Source organism: Suricata suricatta, chromosome 1, assembly GCF_006229205.1.
Source record: "Suricata suricatta isolate VVHF042 chromosome 1, meerkat_22Aug2017_6uvM2_HiC, whole genome shotgun sequence".
Lineage (NCBI taxonomy): Eukaryota > Metazoa > Chordata > Mammalia > Carnivora > Herpestidae > Suricata > Suricata suricatta.
In genome coordinates this window covers 147,191,895-147,208,477 of record NC_043700.1, presented here as the reverse complement: position 1 = coordinate 147,208,477, position 16,583 = coordinate 147,191,895, and the positions used below count along the sequence as shown (strand labels likewise).

The 16,583-nt window shown below is 33.7% G+C and overlaps 1 pseudogene; it reads right to left on the bottom strand.

Moving 5' to 3' along the window:
• Positions 1–16,147, bottom strand: part of LOC115302007 — a 53,112-nt pseudogene extending 36,965 nt beyond the window's left edge.
• Between the last annotated feature and the right edge of the window lie 436 nt (positions 16,148–16,583).

The window sequence follows — 16,583 nt, the reverse complement described above, 5'->3', positions numbered from 1 at the left end:
TATATTAATAAAGTCTAAGTTGTTTACTATTGATCGATAGTGTGAAATCCATCAGCAGTTGTGTAAGTCAATTTTTAGTGCTGACTGCTTACCTTAGTGCTATAGACTTAATGTCTCCCACAAATTCACACGTTGAAAACTAAGCCACAGTGTGATGCTATTAAGAGGAGGGGCTTTTAGGGGCACCTGGGTGGCACGTCAGTTAAGCGTCTAATTCTTGATTGGCTCAGGTCATGATCTCACAGTTCTTGGGTTCAAGTCCTGCATTGGGCTCTGCACTGACAATGTGGAGCCTGCTTGGGATTCTCTCTTTCTTCCTCTTTCTCTGTTCCTCCCCCATTTGTGCTCTCTCTCTCTCTTCCCCTCCAAAAATAAATAAATAAACTTAAAAAAAAGGAAGAGGGGTTTTGGAAAATTATAACATCATGAAGATGGAGCCCTCACGTATGGGACTAGTGCTCTTATATAAAAGACTCCAGGGAGCTTACTTGCCTCTTTCACCTCGTGAGGTTATGGTGAGAACCAGGAAGCCAGTCCTCACCAGATGGTCAATACATCAGAACCTTTATCTTAGATTCTGCAGCCTCCAGAACTGTGAGAAATAAGTTGTTGTTTAAGCCATCCCGTGTATATTATTTTTGTTATGTCAGCCCAAAAGGACTAAGACACTCAACATTCAGTTATTTCAAAGGCACTTTCAATTCCACATATATCCCCTAAACTTATCTCTGCCTTTACTTCTGACTGTTACCCAAGACAAAAATTTGGAGGTCTGGACATCTCCCTCTTCCTTCATTTTATCTATAACCTACTGCCATAGATAGATATAGATAAAGATCATATAGATATAGATAGATATATTTAATCATTATATTATTACTACATATAAATATGTAGTATTATTATAGTATAAATATTATATATTATTTTATATGTTTAACGATTGCCATATATATTTTTGTGATTTCAGTTCTTCCTTTTCTTTATCTAAACTTCTGCCACTAGCCTCAGCTTTCACCATTTTGTAGTTAAATTTTTGGCTAGGTCTATTAATAACTTACGCATTTCCCAGGAATTGCTATTTACTTTCTCTCTACTGTTCCTCAGGCTCCAGATGATCTGATACAACTAGTAAAGACACACAAATGCCACATCACATTATATGCTCTTGCTGGGAAATCCGCCAGCATCTCTCCTTGTGTCATGTCAGTACTAACCCCTACTCTAACTTCCCTTAGATTTGAATATAATCAGCTACTAAGAGCTATTTACTTTTTGATTTGTTTATTGAGAATACAGTATAATCTATGAGAACAGACCCATTTATTTCAGAACTAGTTTATCACTGTCCCTCCTTATTTTTTTTACTATTTGTTTACCATTACTGTATAATTTTCTTGAAGAAAAAATGTTTCCCATTTTCATTTCTGTGGCCTAATTGATCAGCCTCAATAAATATATAAAACAATAAATTGACAATGAAGAAAATGAGATTGGCAATTTCATAGGTACCATTTGCTTTCTTGCCCTCTCCCACGCACCACAATATAAACCAAAATCAAAAGCCAGCTTCCAAGGATATCTCATGTGCAGGTTTTCTTTCATGTAAAACTCCCAGAGATTTCATGTTCATTTATTAGTACTTACCCATTACCAGTCTAATAAAATATTAAACCAGAGGAATACAATTTAACAGTTTAAAATGGAGAAGTCTTTATTAATTTGGTTGCCAACATACTATTATTTAGGTTAGTCTTTATACAAAGTAATAGATCTTTATCTTTAAAAAACATTTTAACCCATTAAGCTGAAAGATTGATTTATCAGCTTTTTCCATTGGACCAAGTTCTTTCAATCCCAATGGTTTCTCTGGTTTTAAGTTAAAACCTTATAATGGATCACTAGGTTTCAACTCTGTCCAGTTAGCATTTCCGTAGCTCTGGAAGTTGGTTTATATTATTAGAAATTAGCAATGTTCCCAGACATGGTAAATGATTTGGGACAATAGCCATAGTCATTCTCTCATAAAAAAAGAATGAGAGTAAAATTCAGAAGACAAGATTAAAATAAAATAACTGGAAACACTCTTACTGAAGTTTATATGACAAAATAGATTTTTATACACAATGCTATAAACTGGAGTCAAAATTCTGCAGATAATTAAGACTTTGGGAGATTGACAGTATTATGAAAAATTGTGGAAGTAAATCTTGAAAACAGGTTCAAATTATGTTTGTCCTGATCATTTATTCCCTGGAGACTTCTATCTTCTCAAGTCTTGGGATATTTTTGTTACCTCAATTTATTTTCTTACCTCTCCCTGAAAAGAATTTCCAACTCTTTCATATTCAATTGCCATGTATTAAAATTAATCTGGCAATAGTCACCATTGATTTCTTTCTACTTTCATATTAATTGAAGACTCTGCTACATCTGGCACATTTATCATCTCTTCCTTAAGAAAATCTCATTTCCTAGCCGTCCATGGCATCAATTTCTTTCCTTTTTGATTCTCATTTTATTTATTTTTGTTTATTTATTTTTGGAAGAAAGAGAGAGAGAGAGAGAGAGAGAGAGAGAGAATGCAGAGCAGGGGAGAGGCAGAGAGTGAGGGAGAGAGAATTTCAAGCAGACTTCTCACTGACACAGCACAGAGCCCAATTCAGGGCTCAAATTCATGAACCACGAGATCATAACCTGAGCCAAAATCAAGAGTCAGACACTTAACTGACTGAGCCACACAGATGCCCCAGCTCTGTTTAAATTTTTTGATTCCTAGGATGCTGATTATTACCACTTTTAGTGGGTTTTTTCCTTGCCATGTCCATAAATATTTGTATTCACTAATATAACCTCATCAATCCTCCTATTTCTTCATCATAAGCATTCTCACTATGGAATTTCATTTACTTCTACATCTTCAACCATCATAGCTATGCTTGAGCCTGTCCTTTCACAAAACAGATAGCTATATTTAAACTGTCTACAAATTCCCAGCCAAATGACTCACAGTCATTTGAATTACAATTCATCGTATCAAAAATTAATTTTCCATCTTTTGGGGGGGAGGCATAAGGGTGTGATAATTAAGATCTTGGTTCTAAGCTACACCCACAGATCCTGCTTTTCCATCTACTAGCCTATTATCATCATGAGCAAGTTTTTAAGTTCTCTGAGCCTCAGTTACTATATCTGCAAAGAGCAGGAAAATAGTACTAACTTTGTAAACTAGTTGTGTGGTTTCAATAGGTTAATACATATACCTTACTTGGTAAGATATATATTAAGAGATTGATAAAATAAATCCATTTACACTTTTGTTTCTATTAAGTTAACTTTCTCAGTGCCCATTTGCCCAAGTTGAGACTTTGAAGCAATTCTACAAACTTTCCAATGACCCAGATATTCAATTCCTTGCTAAATCCCTCCTTCTCTCCTTTCAAAGATCTCTTGCATCTATCTTCTAGACAACTTATTGTCACTATCCTAGTTCTATCACTTTATGCCAGAACATTTTTTCAAAACTTCCTAACCAGGGGTACTTGGGTGACTCGGTTGAGCATCCGACTCTCGGTTTTGTCTCAGGTCATAAGTTCATGGTTCATGGGTTCAAGCCCCACATTGACCTCTGCACTGACAGTGTGGAGCCTGCTTGGGATTCTCTCTCTCTCTCCCTTTCCCTCTGCTCTCTCTATTATATAAATAAACCTTATAAAATAACTTCCTAGTCATATTCTGTCTCCATTCTTCCTTGAGTGTACTATTTCTCAAAACAGAGTTGATTCTACTAATTCTATTACTTCTTCCAAAACTTGTGTCTATTGATTACTTTCAGAATAAATTCCAAACTTCAAAGCGTAGTATAAAGATCACAGTTCGGTCTGTACCTATCCATCAGCCCCTATTGCTATGTCACCAGTCCTTTTCACTTAAGTACCTTGGTAATTCTATGTGCCTGAACATTTGGTCTAAACTGTTTTATCTACCTAGTAAAGTCTTATTAATTCTTTAGGACTTATTCCAAAATACCTCTTCTCTATATGACTCACTGAGTTTTTTGATCATCCACCCTCCCTGCCTCTATCCCTCAGAAAAATTGCTTGCTTATCCATATTTTTCATCTTATTAAATGTGTTTTCACATGATATCATCATTATTTATTTATTTATTTATTTATTTATTTATTTATTTTACTTTTAGACTTTGATCCTCTTAAAGGACAGAAACAATGCCTTTAGTTTAGTAACTAGTAGATTGCTGGGTACTATATTAGTTAGAGCTGGTTAATTATAACAAATAGTTCTACATTTATATAATGCCTTAAACACAATACAAATTTGTTTCTTGCTCACAAGCAATTTCCATGTCAGCAGAAATGTTCCTTCTGCTCCACACATTGATTTAGGGACATGAATTGATGATGTGTCTGAAATCTTCAACTCTTAGCTATAAAAGTTGGTCATGGAAAAAGCATCTAACTGACAAAAAAAGGAAGAGCATGTAAGCCTTAATAAAAATATCTTCCTTGTTGAAATCACAAATCACTTCCGCTCACACCATATTGGCTAGAACTCAGCCACATGGCCATACCTAACTGTAAAGGAGGCTGAGAAATGTAATCGGTCTGCCAAAGAAGAAGAGAACAATAATTCTGGCGTGTCGCTGCTAGAATTTAGTGCCACCGACATATGGCAGACACAGGGGAAAAAAAGTGAATTGAATGGCAAACCAATCCTTGGAATCAGAATTCTCTGTGGAGCTTTTTTAAAATGCCAATGCCTGAGCCACTATCCTAAACATTTTATATCTAAATATCCAGTTATATTTATATCTAAATATAATTTTTTAAATTTCCTTTTGTCCCCTAAGAGTATCTCCAACAATAATTAGTACTTACTTGGGATCAATAAATATCAAAGGATCAAGTTCTATCATTTGCCCTTTGCTTTCTAATAAGCTTGTATAGAGCGCTACATGTAAATTAGCGAATGCATTGAGAAAAAGAAGTAGCTTTACTTTTTATATCTCTTTGGTTATATTATTTATGTGCAAATGAGTCCTCATGTTTGCTTCTGCTCTAATCTTGTATTCCTCAATCACTTCAGGCCACCTAATTGGTTTATAACCTGTAATCAACTTAGCCTTTCATTATCCAATATGAAAATATTTATTCACAAGTTGCAATAAGTAAAGTCATTCAGAACACTAGACTACACTATACTACTATACGTTCACTGAATTCTCTGACTTTCTGTAAGTTACCTCCAATAAATATCGAATCTAGACAGATATGAACATGCAAAAATAACAATAGTTTTTAAATAATAACTAAGTATACGATAGTCTATATGCAAATCAAATAGTTTTGTTCAATATAATGAAAATCATAAATCAGTAACTGGTTTATTTGCAATAGCAACAGTGAGTTACTTGAGTTTTCAAAATGGTTATTTTATTCTTATTATTACGAGCTTATTTCAAAGCCTTCAACAGTATTTCTTCACATGGGAACATTTTACTCAGATCTATACTGCAATTTGGACTAGTCCCAAACTTACATAAAGATGGGATAGGTCAGGTCCTTTGTGAAAACACTGTTAAAATATACTTGTTTCATAGAGATGTGGTATTGATTTGTCATTGAAACTTGAAGGGTTACATGGCAATGGATTTCTACTTTTTGTCTAGATAGTACTAAAGCTGTGGCCATGGAGGCACTTTTTGTAAAAGACTAGATGTTAACAATAATGAAAATGCTAAAGGAAATTGTAAAAAGATTACTGTAACAGAAGGAGGAGAATCACATTTATTGTACATCTATGTACCAAGATTTAGGATACTGCTTTGTTTTTTTATTGTTTTAAAACTATTGCAGTTATAATGAAATGAACCAAAAATATTATCTAGCGAGATCAAATAACATTCTGTTGAAATATCAGAGAGTAGAAAGACTTGGTCAATTTCCTCATTGAAGGATCCAATCTTTAGCTTTGCAGTTCTAGAAATGCAATGATTGAACCAAAGGATTGAACAAGTTCACAGAAATTATTCATGAAAAACAAGTGCAAATGGCAGTTAAGTGTAAAAATAGACTAAAACAATATCGTTTTCATTAATTATACACTAACAAGACAATTAGATGATTTAAAAAATTATTACTCAGAATATTATGTGGTATGCGTGGATACACTATTGTTTCATACATTACTGGTGCATCTACTTATAAAAACCATCAGTGTCCACTAACACTAATCATTTGTGAACTCAATCAGCCACCAATTCCTTCTTTAGCTATGTAACCAACAAAAAATGTATGTATATAATCAATAATAACAACAAAATGCATAAGAATATTCAGAGCAACAGGGCACCTGGTTTGCTCAGTCAGGTAAGCATCTTACTCAATATCAGCTCGGTCATGATCTTGTGGTTGTGAGATTGAGCCCCATTTTCATCTCCATTCTGAGTGTAGAGGCTGCTTTGGATTCTTTCTCTCTCTCCCCCAAACCCCCACTCATGCTTGCTTGCTTTCTCTCCTCTCTCTCAAAATAAATAAATAAACATAAAAATATATATATTCAGAGCAACACCACAGATAAGCTAATAAACATACAATGAACAAAATAATTGAGATGTAAAAGAGGATATACTGTATGTTTCCATTATATAAATTTAGCCACAGGCAAAATTCATACATGGTAGTGAAAGGATAGAGATTCCTTTGAGAATATGAATGTCTTCTCAGGAGCTGGTAATATTTAAATTTTTGTTTAGATTCTGAATATATCCACATACATACAATGAAAATGCAGTAAAATGTTTTCATTTTGTGAACATTTATTGAGTTATACACTTACTGATTTGCAGACTTATCTCTATACATCAATTATATGCTTTAAAAATGTTCATAACTTGGGAGTATGTGGAAGAGGGAAAGAATCCACATAAAACAAGGCCGGACATGAGTTGATTACTGTTGAAAAGAGGCGATGAATGCAAGCAGTTCCCTTAGATTGCATATGTTTGAAATTTTCATATTAAAAATATAATTGAATTTCTAGAAGACTATAGTAATCTTTTGAACTTGTGTTAAGCATTTATCCAAGCTTATGTACACTATCAAAGGTACCATCTATTAAAAAATTATAAATTAGACATCATAGAATTAGAAACTTCTTCTGTTTGAAAGATTCTGTTAAAAGAATGAGAAGACAAGACGACACTAGCAGGAAACATTTTCTAACCACATATTTGGTAAAAGATACTTATCCAGAATGGATAAATAGTTCTCAAAATTCAATAATAAGATTATAGACAACTCAATTTAGAAATGAGCATATTTTAACAGATAATTCAGAAAAGATAACATAAGGATATGAAATAAGCTTATGAAAGGATGCTCTATTAAACATTAGAGAAACAAATTAATATCATGAAAAGATGCCACTACACACATATTTAAACTTCTCAATTTTAAAATATTGATCATACCAAATGTTGGTAAGGATGTAGACAACTGGAATTCACCTATATTTTTGGGGAGAATGTGAAATATTCCTCCCCCATTTGGAAAACACTTTGGAAGTATGTTAAAATGTCAAATATATATCTAACTTTTAACAGTATTTTCACTCTTAGTCATTTAACAAGAAAAGAGAAAGCATAACAGCATATAAATACTTGCACATAAATCTTCATAGCAACACTGTGTGTAATAGTCAAAACCTGAAAACAAGTATCCACCAATAGACAAATGGATAAAAACACAGTAATAACCTGTACAATAGAATAGTCCTCTAGTATTTTAAAAAATGAAGTACCTATATATGCAACATGAATAATCTCAAAATAATTATGGTTAAGTTTATTAAAAACGCCAGGCAAAATGAATAAATTATGCATGACTCCATTTGTGAAAAATTATGGTAAATTCAAACTAACTTACAGTGACAAAGCAGAAGAGTTCTTGGTGATTGGGGGTAGGAGGCAAAGACAGAAGAAAGGGATTATAGACAGGCAAGGAGAAACTCTGGGGGTGATGATTACAATTCCTATATTGATCATGGTAGTGATTTCGTGGGTGTATACTTATACCAAAACTTACCAAATTGTCCTCTTTAAATAGGTGCAGTTTTAAGTATGTCAATTACATCTTCAAATACCCTTTAGGAAAAATAAATAACTGCACATCATGTTACTTATTTTTCTAATATGATCTTACTCCATGTGTATTTCTTAATGCAATACAATAAAATAAACTTGAAAAACTTAGTTTACTTGATTACAGTGAAGCCTGGCTATCTATCCCTACTTCTCAACAATCTACACATCTTCAGCTCAGAATATTCAAATCCATTTTTATGCTATCCTGGGAAAATAATGAAACTAAATTCTTCTTATTTTAATGGTTCAAATAATTCTGTAGATTCTTTCTCTCATGTCAACTTTTTTTTCTGTTAAATAAGGGCTTAAACCTGGAGCGCCTACAACTTGTTTAGAATTGAAATCTTCCAGTGTGTTCAACCATTAAATTATTGTTCTATAGGAATTTTCATTTCTTCTGATAAATCTTACTTGTAGGTGGATTGTCCGTAATTTTATTCTCAATATGTTCTTACCCTCAAGTTTTGAGGAATAGCACATTATGCCCTTATGTACTGTCAAAATATGTGTAATTTAAAGTTCACAAACTCTGAAGTAGTTATTATAACAAACTCTTGCTGATGATGAGCTCAGATTCAGAGTGAAAGCAATTTGCCTAAAATTACACACATGTTAAGTTGCTAAGCAAGGACACAAACCCAGAGATAAGATTTTGTCATATTATACCTTTTACTGACAAATTAATGTCTGGCACCTCTAAGATGCTAGAATTTTAAAATTTCTTTCCTCTTTTATATCATTTTCTCTTAGAATAAAAATTATTTTAAAGTGACCCACATTTAAGGGCACTTATGCATGACTGCATAATCTTTTGCAGTTGGAAATTCAGTCATTGACATAGGTGGTATGTTGCAAGAGGAAAATATTGAGATTTTCAAATCAGACATATGCAAGTTCAAATCTAGATTCAGCCACCAACAATGAATATGAGTGAGCTTAGGAACGTTATTGAAAACCTCTAGATTTCAATTTCCTAAACCTATAATATTGCAAAATAAAACTTATCCTGTTGACAACTGTCAAGTTTCCAGGTAATGTAAACAGAGAGTGTAGCATGAAAGCAGTGTTCAGTAAATGGCTGTTCTAAAAAATAGGATTGATGAGTAAAGATACCACTTCAAAAGGCAGTTGTTAAGTATTGCTACTATTTCATAATTTATATCTCTGGAGATATATTGTGAAAACACATTATAAGAACATTGAGGAGGGTGAAAAACCTAAGCTCTATCTGTGTGTATGTATGACACACACACACACACACCAATTGTTTATAGTAAAACAAAAGCATATTTTCCAAAGAAGTATCTGGATGTTTAGAACACTCCCCAGATGTGAATCACCATACTCCATTATATTTATGTATTTTTTGGGTAAGGATAAAAAGATAAGATATATTAAGATCATGTCTTCACAACTTCTTCACCACCTATAGCTACTCTATGTGGCTTTGGACAATTTACAGCCAAGTTTTCACCTATTATAATATGAAATAATAGAAGTAGATGTTCTTTAAGCTATCTTCAAACCCAAAAATTCTACCCTGACTATATTACTCTTTCCAATTAAATAATATAAAATTAGCACAATTTTGACTACTTTATTCCACAAAATTAACACTGTAGGATGATAAAATTAATCTATGCCAACCACATTCACAGTGCTTATTTTTGTAGAAATGTAATGAATCACATTGGCTCGCTTTTTCAGGTTAGTTGTTAACAGGCTTACTACTGTGCTGGGTAATTCTGAGTTTTGTTCTTAATTTTGCAGTGCACAAGCTCAAAATTATCAATTCAGCCAAAATAAATCCCAAATTCCTGGGGTTAGATGCCCTCTCTACAATTTAATCTCTGCACCTATTCTTTTCCTCAGCAGCAATTTTTCTCTGTGGTAGCATTGCCAGTAGCATGTAGACAACCTTGAATAAAATAAACTTTCTCTGGACCCAATGTCCTCCTATAATCACTACCCCATTTCCCTTCCCATCAATCCCAGAATCACTTCTTTGTGTTTATATTATTTGGCCAATCAGCAATATCTGAAACTGCTGGCTATCCTTTCTTTCTTGTAGCTTTATTTGTTTGTTTTGGTTTCTTCTCTCCAGATACCCAAGATACCCCTTTCCTAGTTCTCGTCCTTCTTTACTGCCTACTATTTCCCAATCTCCTATTCTGGCTTCTCTATTTCCACTAGACTTTTCACTGGATCTAGAATCCATTATTTTCTCCATATATTTATCAACAATTTCATTTAGCTCATGGCTTCAAATATAATGATGCACCTTTGACCTCTAAATGTATGCATTCAGACTTGAGGTCTTAGTTGAAATGGAGATTCATACATTATCTATTTGATACATTTATTTGGGGTTCTAATGGCATCTTAAAATTAATATGTCTAAGAAGAACTGCGTTCACCACCCACTGACCCTACTCCCTAGCAATTCAGATGAACTTAACCTTTCATCATCTTTGTTGTTGTCACCCAAGTCATTGTCTTTCATCTAGATTATTGCAACAAACTTCTAATTGGTGTCTCTGCTTCCTCTTTTGCCCCTTTCCAATCCATTCTCAATGGAGCAAACAGAAGGATTTTTTAGAATATAAGTCAGAGTGATTTGTTCCTCTGCTTAAAACCAACCAAAAGCTTCCCTTTACACTTAGAATATAACATATGCACATGCAGTAGACCCAGTATCTACCTCTACCAACTTCTGACCACATCCACCACCACTCTGCCCCAACTCAGTATACTATATTCACCATCTTTCTGTCCCTCAAATACATCAATTTTATTCAAATCTAAGCCTTTATTTTAGGATATATGAATGACTCTTCAAAATTCAGGAATTAACTTAATTCTAGCACATCATCCTGTTTTACATTCAAGATATAATACAGATTATTCTGTATTTATCTATTTGTTTATCATCTGCCTTCTCTGCTAAACACAATCTTTAGTCAGAGCTTCTTCTATCTTATACAATTATTTTATACTTAATGCTTAAAGCAATGTTTCCCATTAGAAGGTTTTCAATACATGTTGAAGGAGCAAAGTGTAAATATATGTAGTTGTAGCTACTCCCAATAGGGATAAAAATGGTATCAGATATTTGAGTAGAGCTTAGATCATATCTTTAAGAAATTAATAAGATGGCAGCTTGGCTTAGGCTAAGAAGCTTTATGTAACTTAGTAATAACTAGAAACCAGTAATTTTTAGTACCCATAAACAGCATAGCAGTTATGAAGCTTGTATCTTTAGAATTTATATATATTTCCTGATTAGTACATCTTTCCCATACCAAAGTAATTCTAACATGTAGGGAGCCACTTAAAACAATAAGTGTTAGTGTAAAAGCAGTGTCTGAAGGCCAGTAACTGTTGGCCTGTTAATGTGAGCATATACCTGTGACTTCTAAGTTAAGTCTACAGCTCTAACTTAATCTGAATAGGAATAACTAAAGAAGACACGTCAGCATACCCATTTCTGCACAAATTATACTAATAAGCTTAGTTTTGGAGAGTTCTAAGCACAGGCCTGACAATCGCATTATTTCATAGGTATATGTGGACACAACACCAACCTTGGAATTTGAGATTAGGCCATGTTTCCTAGGCCAACAGTCAATTTTTTCTATTGTTTTTTTTTTTTATCTAAAATTGAATCTAATTTATACCTCTGCAGGTATATTTTTTAAGAATTACTGGTATCATAGGTCACTGTTTCCTTAGGAATATTCTAAAGGGTTACCACAGGTAAATTTAGGTATTGGAAACCATATGTGTTCAATCCTGTGTCTTTAATGAGCACAGACAAACTCCTTCCCTGCTGTGTAATTCATAGTCACACCAGGCAAAGGAAAACACAGGCAGAAAAAGGTTAGTCTTTAGTGACCTAAATCTTCCAAGTACTTGCTTGAGTGGCAGTCATGCGACAGAGGTTTCATCCCTGAGGATTCAGGGACATTTGCCTATTTGTAGATTATCGTCCCTGTGGATAGCTCACTGTCAGACCACCATTTCATTAAGTATAATAGGGCATAGATACTATCTTTTATTTTCACTGAGAAATTCTTTCTCTCCTTGTTTTTTTCTTCACCAAGAAAAAGAAACTGCTAATGACAGAGTTCTTGAACATGTGTAACCTCATTTATCACTATATGTGCTCTCATTCGGTTTATTTAATTATTTTCATTTTGCTAATTGTGACTATCCATTGTACCACAATTTATCATATTTCTCTACTTTTTTAAAAGTCTCATTTATAGTTCTTGTTCTTTCATGGCTTCTTATTAACAATTATAATTGTAGCTGCTTTACAGGACCTTTCATACCTCCTTCTTTTCAAAGTGTAGCAGCATTTAGCTTTAGTGTCCCCTAATCTTTTTTTTTTTTTTTTTCGCTATTTCATGTTGCCTCAGTACATATATTTTAATCCAGGCTCTTCTATAAGGGAAATTTAAATTTGTCATGTATTTTCTGTTAAGAAAATAATGACATAAATACTACCTTGTAGAAAAGTAAAAGAAGAGGGGCACCTGAGCGGCTCAGTCAGATGAGCATCTGACTTCAGCTTAGGTCATGATTTCACAGTCTGTGGATTCAAACCCCACATCGGGCTCTATGCTGACAACTCAGAGCCTGGAGCCTACTTCATATTCTGTGTCTCCCTCTCTCTCTGCCCCTCTCCTGCGCACTCTCTGTCTCTGTCTCTCAAAATAAAATAAAGAATTAAGTTTCAAACAAATAACCACCACCAACAACAACAAAAGAAAAGTAAAAGAAGATAACTTGAATGTTTTACTTAATATTTAAATGCACTGGATTTAATAAAATGATTTGAATTAAAAATAGATTTTAAATAGAGTAACAACTAAAGTATAAGTAACAACTAAATTCTGTAAAAGAAATGTAGATTTTGCAGAACTCAGCATGCAAAGTTTCTGGCTTCTCATTTGTTAGCTTTTACCCATATCTATATTCAAGAAACACATATCATTCACACATGAGATATAGAATGCTATTTTAAGGGGAAATAAAAATTAAAGATGAATTTCTATATCAAATATGTAATATCTTATAGGTGTGATAAAATATCGAGAGCAATTTCAGGAAGATGAAATATGCCTTGCAAATTCAGTAGATGTTTCTTCTAGTTAGAAAAATCATGGAAGACTTTCAGGAAGAGGTGACATTTGAGTTTGGAACTTAAATATGATTTAGAGCATTGGCATAACTAACACTTATACCTCAGTAAAGCATATAAGCAGAAGAATACAGGAGGTGGGTCGAGGATAGCAAATATAGTAGGGTTAGAGAAAATATTGTAGGGTTTGATGCACAATCAAGCCTAATTGTAAGTTGGGCTTCACAGAGATACTGAAATGAAAAATTAGCCCTAATATGCAATAGGCAAGCACTCAACAATTTAAGTTTGAGAGAAATTTGATTGACTGTATTTCCTCTATAATAGCAAAACTAACCTTATAATGGAAGGCACTCCAGTTATAAGACTATTACAATGGACTAAGTCAAGCTTGAACTAAGGTGGCAAAAGAGGATACAGAAGTCAGATTGATTTAATGCTAATTTTAGGAGATAGAACAAATATACTGGTAACTAATGAAATTAGAATAAGGCTTAAGCCAAAGCAAATCCAAGATTCTACACCCAAGTAACTAACAAAAATTAAAATGATGATGTGAGGTTGCTAAATTTTAAGTTCCCCAAATGTATTCATTTATTTAATCCTCAGACCATTTCTATAAAACCAGTCTGCCATTAACAGAAAATTAGAAAATTTGATGAGGCAATAGGTTTGGAGTGAAGGATAATGAGTTTCATTTGATTTTGTGGTCTTAGATACAATTTTAGTCAAGACAAAGTAAGTGATGCTGCAGAAAGTTATCTCCTGTATTTTAGAAATCAGATACAATAAAGGCTTATTTTTCACCCTCACTGAATGTCCCGCACGGATTGTCTAGGGACTCTGCTCATACAATCCTAGGCTGATGAAGTTTCTGCCATCTCCTCCAGCATTCTCAACACAGCTCCTCTGACAGCTCCACAGAAGGAGAAAAGGAGACTAGAGTAGCCTCATACCCTTTACTGCATCAGCCCAGACAGGATCGCCATAATTTCTACTTGAAGTTTTTTATACAGAACAAATCACGTGGCTTAAACATAACTGCAAGGGAGGCTAGGATATGTAGGGGAGCATGTGGACTACTTGGTGAACATTACTATCTCTGCCACAGGCACCATCTGCTCATTTAAAAGATATAGGAGTATATTAGAACTGCGATCCAGAACTAAGTGTAGAGTTCCAAACTATTTTTTCAGTCATGTGCTAAATTATTTATAGGTTCTAGATTCCACTATTTTTTAATTGTTCTTTTGGCTTTTCCATGTGATTACATTTGCTGAAAATGCCTTCCCTTCCTTGCCCTCCTAGTAAAACCCTACTCATTCTTCCAAATACAATTCAATACATTCAAGAAATAGTGCTGTGGTAATTGGCTATCTATATTAGAGGGAAAACAATAATCTAAAATACAAATGGATTCTGGGTAAAATAAAGAGTGAATATAGTTTTAAAAGACAACATACTAGAAGAAAACATAATTTAATATTTGGAGTACAGGTTTAGGAAGAATCTCAAAAAACATCAAGTGATCCAACTACATAAATATAAAATTTCTAGACATAAAATATATTGGAAGATTTTTAAAAATAAGGAAAAATACTTGTAAAAGAAGGAAATATGAAAAATATTTTACATCTCTGCCCCCAAACTACAAAGAACAAGCCATTTCCAAAAATAAACATAGATAACCATAAGAAAACTTTAGAAATAAAAAAATCACTAAATATTAAAGAAATCATTTATAATTATTAAATAACTTAAAATGTATATAGCAGTGAGGTTTACTTTTACATTTCTAAATTTGGCATTCAAAATTCTAAACATAAGTAATGAAAACTTATACTTTTTGTGTGTATCATTACTAAAGTATGTCTCTGGAAAGTATTTACCAAGTTCATTAATTCATTCCACAAATATCTGTGCTTGAACTTGACACTATTATAGGAATTTGAGAGACAGCAATTAAAATAATTATAATAGTAATAAAAGAAAAAAATCCTTGCCTTCATGAAACCTATACTTTAATTGATGTTCTAGCCTTTTATTTATTTATTATCAAAAGCAGATTCTGAGTTAGAATGGGAACAATTTATTTAGGAGTAGATGTTTTGGAAGGTATAATAGTAGGCAATTGAATTAGGGATATAAGGGCCAATCAGTCAGTAATGAATTGTTACGTCAATTGTCATGTGAGATTGTCACTTAGTATTGGGAGATATTTGGGGAAATAAAAATTAAACACAGCCTTGAGAATTCGGCACAGAAGGTCTGAGAGAAGTGGTCTAATTATGGACTAACTCATGTAAGTTGTTTGAGAGCTGCTTTTAGATTGTTAATTTCCCCACACATTCAGTCATACACAGAACAGAAGGAAACTGCCAAGCCCAAAGATGCAGAAGCTGGCACTTGGGTAAGAGCAGAAATATAGTAAAAGGTCTGCGAGGTACTGGCAGGTATGCTATACTAAGACAATAAAGAACAAACTTTTTTTTAAAGTTAGCTACAAGAACATTAGGAGGTAACAGATGTTATTGGCAAAAAGAAAATCCATGGAATAAGGTAAGAGGGATTGGTATATCCAGGCAGAGGAAAGACAAGTTTCAACTATTAAGTAGTGTGACTATGGTGGACCCTTTGGGGAGGAGATATGTGTACAGATTTGAAGGAGCAGGGAGAATCAACCAAATACCTGTGTAAGACTGCTACAAGCAGAAAAGACATCTGAGCAAAGGACCCATTGGTTTTTGCCTGGAAAGTCTGAGGAACAACAGTCAACCTACTGTAACTGGCAGGGGAGCCACAACGCACAGGGAGGTGATGACTTGGCTTGGGAGGCATGGCGTGTGAATTGTGTCAGATCCTAGAGACTCATGAGGCCTTTCACCGTAACTGGAATGAGGTCTGCTGCAAGGCTTAGAAAAGAGAAAAACAAAATGTTGTCTCTTCCAGAAGGATTGTTTTAGCATTTTCATTTCTAGTCATAGGAAGTAACTGGTGTCAAACTTTTCCTACCAGAATAAACAAGTAAGACAGTAGACAAAATAGATGAGGTAACTGTTTTCATATATTGGTGAACAGACAGCCCAAAACTGTGATCCTTGAGAAGAAAGGACATTTACAAGTTCATATAACACTTAGGAATAGATTTAATGAATGCCAAGCACAGCCTCTACCCTAAAAAACTACAAAACACTGTTTAGAAAAATTAAAAGAGGATCAATAAGTCGGTAAATATATCGTGTTCATGGATTTTAAAACATAATATTGTGATATC